Source organism: Numida meleagris, chromosome 3 (assembly GCF_002078875.1).
Source record: "Numida meleagris isolate 19003 breed g44 Domestic line chromosome 3, NumMel1.0, whole genome shotgun sequence".
NCBI classification, from domain to species: Eukaryota; Metazoa; Chordata; class Aves; order Galliformes; family Numididae; genus Numida; species Numida meleagris.
The window spans coordinates 54,472,532-54,481,008 of record NC_034411.1 but is presented as its reverse complement, the minus strand read 5'-3'; positions in this window follow the sequence as shown (position 1 = coordinate 54,481,008).

Here is an 8,477-nt window from a genome sequence, read left to right as displayed (position 1 = left end):
CAAACCGCAACCGGTTCATCTGCTTAATGGATTTTCATTATTGCTGTTTACTGGAATATTTGGCTTTGGATCAGTCAGGATCCTTGAACATGCACGCTTCATCTCTTTTGGATGCTTAGACTGCTATTTTTTAAGGCAGACAGGAGTAACATGACCTAATCAATGCATAAACTATGAATGGTAATTGTGATGGTTTTTCTTAAAAACAGCCATAGGTATGAGGAAAATACCTGCTGGTAGGAGATTCTGTATTCCTGAATGCCCACAGGAAATTATTTGGTGTTAGAGAGTGCTCCAAGCATTCAGAACAAAATCTTCAATTCCTATTTTTATATTTATTGTATTATCCATCAGGCTTAGGACTGAGTTCATTTTTGTGGGGGATTTTTTTCTTCCAAATACTCCAGTCCCTGTCAGGAGTGTTCAGTGCAGTCACTGAGGATCTCAGGCCCTGACCATGCTGCTCTTCATGCTCCATTGCTTCAATCCTGGCAGAAGCAATGGATCTCTCTCCTTTTTTTAATGTAGTATTGAGAAGCAACCTGGCCATTCAGTAATTGCTTCTAAATGTCTTGCTTGCTCAGTTGGCCGGGATGCATTCTGGGTCTGAGAGCAGCACTGAAATGTCAAGATTTTTGAAGAGATTTCCTTTGAAGTTAGCTAGAAAAAGAAAAGCCCTAGCAGACTTGAGAAAACATTGCATGGCATCAGTAACAGGGTAAAATATCTGCTGTTGTAGAATTGTACTTGAGAATGATAAAAATAAATCATACAGTATTCAGACCTAAGGCCAGATGCAACTTAACACTGCATGATCATTCTGCTCTAGAGAGGTTGTGGGTTGGCTGCTCTGTCTCAATCTGTCAGGTATTGCTCCTTAGCTTCTTTTTATCAACAGTATAGATAAATTCCTGAAAACCAGGAGTGCTTTTTTTCTTCAGAAGTGTATCATGTTCTTTGGAAAACAAAGGGTTTTTACTTCTCTTCAGAAGTGGTCTTAGGTTGAATTTGTGTTGATTACAGAAAGAAAGATATTAAAGATAATGGTGTAAGTAGGGTTGAACTGATCCCATGTGAGGGCTCTGCTGATGAGATTGGATTGTATCATGGAAGTAAGAGCTTTTTCTCTTTGTGACACAAACTGAATGTTTACTAGATGGGTAAAAGGTAACAGTCTCGCAGCACCTCCGCCTGTCAGACTGGAATGTGTTCATAGAGCTCTGGGAATGTTTTGGCAGCAGTTGGGAGCTTACATGGTTCTGACACCTGTGCTTTTGATAAACTAGAATTAAAGCTATTGCAAAAGATCATGGTGAAATATTTATGCTGGCATCAAGAAGTTAAGGATGTTGGAAATACAGGAGGGACACAAATGGAATTAATGTTCACCTATTGGTGTAAGACACCCCAAATGTACTGTGGATTACCCATCAATAGATGAGTAATTCATGACTGAATCATTTGGATTCAGTCTTGGAGGGTAAAGGAGTCCAGGAAGGCTGGTCGCTCCTCAAGAAGGAAGTCCTGAAGGCGCAGGAACAGGCTGTCCCCCTAAGCCACAAGATGAGCAGGCGGGGAAGGAGACCAGCGTGGATGAATAGGGAGCTTTTCCTGAGGCTCCAGGAGAAAAAGAGAATCTGCCTCCTGTGGAAGAAGGGACAGGCAACTCGGGGAGAGTACAAAGAAGTTGTTAGGATGTGCAGGGAGAAAATTAGAAAGGCAAAGGCCCAGCTCGAACTCAACTTGGCTGCTGGGGTAAAAGGGAACAAGAAACTCTTTTACAAATATATTAACAGTAAGAGGAAGACCAAGGAGAATCTCCATTCTTTACTGGACGCGGCTGGGAATGTGGCCCCTGAGGACAATGAAAAGGCTGAGGTTCTCAATGCCTTCTTTACGTCCGTCTTTAAAAGCCAGACCAGTTATCCTCAGACTACTCTACTCTCTGACCTGGAAGTCTCAGATGGGGAGTGGAATAAACCCCCTGCGATTCAGGAGGAAACGGTCAGAGACCTACTACTCCATCTGGACTGCCACGAGTCCATGGGGCCGGATGAGATCCATCCAAGAGTGCTGAGGGAGCTGGCGGAGGTAATAGCCAAGCCGCTTTCCATCATCTATCAGCATTCCTGGTCAACTGGAGAGGTTCCAGAAGACTGGAGACTTGCCAGTGTGACTCCCATCTACAAGAAGGGTCGTAAGGAGGATCTGAGGAACTACAGGCCTGTCAGCCTGGCCGCGGTGCCAGGGAAGGTTATGGAGCAGATTGTCCTGAGGGAGATCACGTGGCATTTGCAGGACAACTAGGGGATCAGGCCCAGCCAGCATGGGTTTGTGAAGGGCAGGTCCTGCTTGACCAACCCGATCTCCTTCTATGATCGAGTGACCCGCCTAGTGGATGACGGAAAGGCTGTTGATGTGGTCTACCTAGACTTCAGCAAAGCCTTTGACACTGTCTCCCACAGTATTCTCCTGGAGAAGCTGGCAGCCTGTGGCTTGGACAGGTACACTCTTTGCTGGGTAAAGAGCTGGCTGGAGGGTTGGGCCCAGAGAGTGGTGGTGAATGGAGTTAAATCCAGCTGGCTGGATTTAACTGGTCACGAGTGGTGTTCCTCAGGGATTGGTGCTGGGACCTATCCTCTTCAATATCTTTATTGATGACCTGGATGAAGGCATTGAGAGCACCTTCAGTAAGTTTGCAGACGACACCAAGCTGGCAGGAAGTGTCGATCTGCCTGGGGATAGCAAGGCCCTACAGAGAGATCTGGACAGGCTGGATCACTGGGCTGAAGCCAATGGTATGAGATTCAACAAGACCAAGTGCCGGGTCCTGCACTTTGGCCGCAACAGCCCTAGGCAACGCTACAGGCTTGGGGCAGAGTGGCTGGAAGATTGTGTGGAGGAAACGGACCTGGGGGTGTTGGTCGATGCTTGGCTGAGCATGAGCCAGCAGTGTGCCCAGGTGGCCAAGAAGGCCAATGGCATCCTGGCTTGTATCAGAAATAGTGTTGCCAGTAGCAGTAGGGAAGTCATTGTCCCTCTGTAGTCAGCCCTGGTGAGGCCGCACCTCGAGTACTGTGTCCAGTTTTGGGCCCCTCACTGCAAGAAAGACATTGAGGCCCTGGAGCGTGTTCAGAGGAGGGCAACAAAGCTGGTGAGAGGTCTGGAGCACAGGCCTTATGAGGAGCGGCTGAGGAGCTGGGATTGTTCAGTCTGGAGAAGAGGAGGCTCAGGGGAGACCTCATTGCTCTCTATAACTACCTGAAGGGAAGTTGTAGTGAGCTGGGGGTCGGCCTCTTCTCTCTTGTAACTAGTGACAGGACGAGGGGGAACAGCCTCAAGTTGCACCAGGGGAGATTTAGTCTGGACATCAGGAAATACTACTTTTCTGAAAGAGTGGTCAGGCACTGGAATGGGCTGCCCAGGGAGGTGGTTGAGTCACCGTCCCTGGAGGTGTTCAAGAAACGTTTAGATGTTGTGTTGAGAGACATGGTTTAGTGGGATTACTGGTGGTAGGTGGATGGTTAGACTGGATGATCTTGTAGGTCTTTTCCAACCTAGCTAATTCTATGATTCTAATAGATTAGTACAATAGACAACTTGGAGTGTAAAGGATGTGTTCAAAGATGTGATTTTTTTAATATTCTTTTTTTATTCATGCTCATGTTCATTTTGAAAAGCCAGGGGGTTGGTTTACTGACAACCTCTGCTTCTGTAACAAGAGAGGAGCATACAGAGCTTCTTGCTGGCGTCAGCATTTGTGCAGAGGCTCTGCAGAGCAGGTGACATTGCTGCAGGCGGTTTGTCAGCAGCTACAATGAAGTCCCTTAAAGAGCAATAGAAAGGAGCAGGAGTCCAATTTCCTGTCATTACCCCTATTTTCTCCTGGAAGTATCTCTGCTTGTAATCCTTTGAAAAATACTTCAAGTGACAGCTAAAGGCAGAGGCTAAACTTGTTCTTGTAATTTATTTGTAGCCCTTTGTCAAAAGCTTTTATTACTGCACACTGAGAATCCCAGTTAGGTCAGTGCTGGGAGGTAGGCACCTCGATTTCCAGGTGGCAACAAGTTCCTGCGAAAAACAAGAGAGTAGAAGGCTCCTGCCACTGACCCAGGGAAGGTGTGAGGCCTCTCTACTCATCTCAGTCATAATTAAATGCCTGATTCTGTAGAGCAGAAAGGTCCCCTTAAACAGCTTTTACTATTTTCCTTTGCTGTTTTGCAATGCACACCAACTGCACTGCTCAAAATTAACTTAGCTGGTTACCCCTGAACAACTGCTGGGTGTTCCTTGCTGGCTGATAGCTACCTACCCTACTCCCTGGTTGCTTTTTGGCTACTGCTTAAAAATGTGAGTCCCGGCACAAAGGATTTGGGTGAAAAAGAGAATAGCACTGAGTAGCAGAACAGACTGTTACCTGTGTTTTCCCACAGCTACAAAATAGGATTGGCCATGTAAGCTCTGTTTACTAACATTTGTGCTATTTGTTTATGAAGCCAGGTAAATAGTAAAAAGTTCACCCCAACAGTTTTTAAGATTTATCTTTAAACCTATTTAATCATAGAAACAGAATTGTGTTTTCTGTGGTAACTGCTTAAATTGTAAAATGTCTCAGGGATCACACAGGAAAATGTAAACATAGTCAGTTTAGAGGGACAAATATTTTGGGCCATTTTGAAGTCAGATCAGTGGAGACAGACAGAGCACACCATGGTTTTAAGTCCAATGTGGTAACAGTAAACACTAAATTATGTTGTACAAGCTGAGTCCTTGTGATCTTTTAGTAGAGATACAGTTGCTTACATTATGGGGAGCAAGGGGTTGTCCAAGGAACATCATCTTTCTCTTCTAACAGATGTGGGATAAGAAATAGATGTACAAATAGATATACAGTGTTTGAGTAGAGAATAATTAAACGAACTTCCAAATGCATTTTTAAAAAGTGCATTAAAAAAAAAACCCAACATTTTCCAACAGTTTTTTCACAAACACTCTATCTCTTCAGAGCTGCAGGTCAGTGCTTATTCAGGTGGAGCTCTAGGCCAAGGATGACTTGGAAGAGCAGAAGCCTGGAAGCTGGCACAGACAGCAAGGGGCAGGACTGAGACACTGGAGGCCAGGTGGAGGGGGCTCATCTCGCCCAAACAAGGGGTTTGCAAAGAAGTACCACTTCCCTCATCCCATGCCTCATCTGAGGCCAAGAACAAAGTGAAGGTGCAGAAGCAGTTCTGCTGATAGCCACACTGCCTAGTGGGGCTTGTCTCTGTTTAGACTGAAGCAGCTTACAGTGTAGTGTAGCACTGGCTAGATGCATTCACAGGCCTCTGCTCCCCAGCATGTTGAGTGTCTTCTCTTCTCAGCCTCCCTACTGCACTGCTGTACTTCTTGGAAGAGAGCGAGCTATCAGCACAGGGTATGCTATTGTCAGCATGCCGACTGACTTTGGACAGCTCAAAGACGTTTCTGGAAGCCAGGTTTGGGAGGCAGTGCTGATGATTCATGTTTATGGCACAGGCTGCTGCTGCTAAAGCCAGTGCCTGTGTGAGATGCTGTGAAATAAGGACAATTGCTGGCACGATGGGCATCACTGTAGCAATGTCAGATGCTAGCAGACACCTGCTGTCAGGATCAGTGCTAGCTCTCTGCTTGGATAAATAACTGTAACTTTGACAAGGCAATGAGTGATGCCTTGGACCTTGGAGTGAGACTTAGCAGGCAATCTTGTATGCGTTGTAGAATTAGAACTGTTCCCTTTCTGCTGGTTTCTCAGCCTGTACAAAGCTTACAATAATGTCACGAGCAGTGGCAAGCACCCAGCAGTCAGAGCAAGAACAGCGTGATGGAAAAACTTTACTGTTGTGTAGGATATTGCTCCTCCAGCAGAACGGATACAAAAGGTAGAGCTGAGGAAGAGCTGGAGGAATATTGTGAATAAGGAATATCTTGTGAAGCTTTTGATCCCTGTTCCCTACCTGAGGTTTTCACAGCTCTATGGTGCTAAGGAGCAAGTCCTTTTCTTAAAATCTAGCTTAGACCAGGAAAATCTGTATCTGATTCTAGAGGTTTTCAAAACCAGAAGTCTGTACTCTTTCTTCTCTTTCTTTGAGCCAGAAAAGGGAAAAGACCGTGAGAAATTAAGAACAGTTCAGTATTATCATTATATAGTACATATACAAATTACCAAAATTATTTATGGTTTGTAGATAACACTAAACATGAAAATGACTTCCTATGCTCACTGCTATTTGATCCTGGGCTGATGAAGCTTGAAACCTGTATGCAAAACCAAAACAGCAAAATCATAGCTTATTGCCTCTTAAGGAGATGACTGGTATTTTGCATGGACAGTGGGAGATGGCGGAATGGTTTTGCAAACCATTTTGATTTGAATTTGCAAAAGTTAATCATATCAGACAAAAAGTTACTTGAAAAGTAACTTGCAGTTACTTGAAAAAATATATATATATGATGCAAGGAAAAACTGTTAAAACTCCACTGTATGGATCTTATTTGAAAGGGGAGAAAAAGGATTAATCGGTTTTCAAACTTCATAGAGCATAAGCATTGTTCTACCATCTAGTATATTGTCAGTATCAAATTCAGGAATTCATCCCTCTTCAGTGAAGTGCTTAAAAATAAGTTTAACTTAAATCTTAATTTGATATCAGTGGAGGGTAAGTACTATCAATTAATAATGTAACTTGAAGGATTTCCTTGCTTAGGACCGATATGTTTTCATGTTGTAAGTTTCCTAGGCCCTGAGAATGTTTTTCACAGCTCTTGCTGTACTCACCTTAGGAAGAGCTGTGCTATCTGATTAGCAGTGCAAGCAGCTCATTCCAGAGTGTAACCTTTCCTAATCAATGCCCTGTTTGTGTGTTGCAAATAACTGGGTCATCACTGATGCTAATGCATTGCTGGCTTCTCCAAGGTGCACCTTCTTGTCCACTGCCCCTATCAGAACTCTTTCTGATCTCACTTTTGCAGAGAACATGCTCACCTCAGCCTTGTCCAGTCATACATGCTCTTTTATCAGCCTGGCAGAGCAAGAAAGCAGAGTTCTCTGTTAGGTGATTGGAGCGCTCTGTGAAGTCCAGACTGCTTGCATTCAACAGATGTGCAATTTGGTTTTCCTTACAACAATTAGATCACTTCTCTCCGTGTTATCCTGCATCTTGTATTAGGCAGTTATCATGCGTTCCTCATCTGGCTAACTTCCTGCACTGCACAGGTTCTCAGGCTGCAGACTGTATAGTACTATGTGCACAGCTCAAGCTATGTTTTTGCAAGCCATATTTGTATTTTTCCATCAGCATATTCTCTTTGTGCAGTAATTTTTCCGGAGCTGCTGTAAGTCAGACCACAGATGTATCCTGTGCTCAGATGCCTGTTTCAGCCACTCCTTCAAGAACCCTGTCACTCCCTCTAACTGTAGGCCACACTTAAAATCACAGTTCCTTTTCCAAAACTGTGTGTGCCCACACCTGGCTATCAGTTTCATCACCATTAGAGCTCATTTTTGATAGTAAGACTTCCTGTTTTTCAAGCTCAAAAGAGCACTGCTAGACTTTCATCATGGCATTTACCTTCTACCTTCATGGCTTTGCTTAGTTTGTAAACTGTTTTTCTAGTGGTGGTCACACTGGGCATACAAACAGAGGTAAAGTACTGTTTTTGTTGCTGCTGTGGTTAAGAAGTATATATCCTTTTTTCCTCAACACACCATTATTTAGTTCTAATAACCTCCCACATAATTTTCAAAATCATTGACTTCAAGGCTACAGGTAGGCTTGTGTTTTTGTGTAGTCTATATATATTACCTTGCTTTTGGCTGCACTGAGTCCATTAAATGTGGCTAACCAAAGTTGAATGAAGTATTAAAGACTGAGAATGTGTCAGTTCTCTTACTGCTTGGATCTTCCGTGTAATTAACAGTTAACTCTTGTCTGAAATATTGTAGGTACAGTAACGATTTTACATGGAAGTATTTTGTTCCTTGCTGATTGTTTGGCTTGCTGAAGCTATCACATCTGATCAATTGCATATAATTAGAAAGTCCTAAGGCAAACTATGATATATTATATATATCATATAAAATATGGTATATATAATATCCTTGAGGATATTAAAAAAGCTCCCAACAATCTACTGCTATACTATTACTAGAAATTAGTGCACATTTTTCTTTCTAATCAATTCCAGAACTTGGCTAAGTAATCTGATAACTTTCTTTTCTATGCAAAATAATTTATTAGCTTTTTTCTCCCAACTTTTTTTTCCTGCTGTGATTATCCCGAGGAAACTTTGAAAGTATATCGTATAAATATGAACAAGGATGGTTTGCATAATGTATCAGTTCTGAATTCAATACAAATTCAGATTAAAAGGAAGCAATAAATACACCAGTATGTGTATTGCTATATATACCTGTAGGGGAGGTGCTCAAGTCCTCCTTTCTTCTTTGTGGCCCTTCTCTG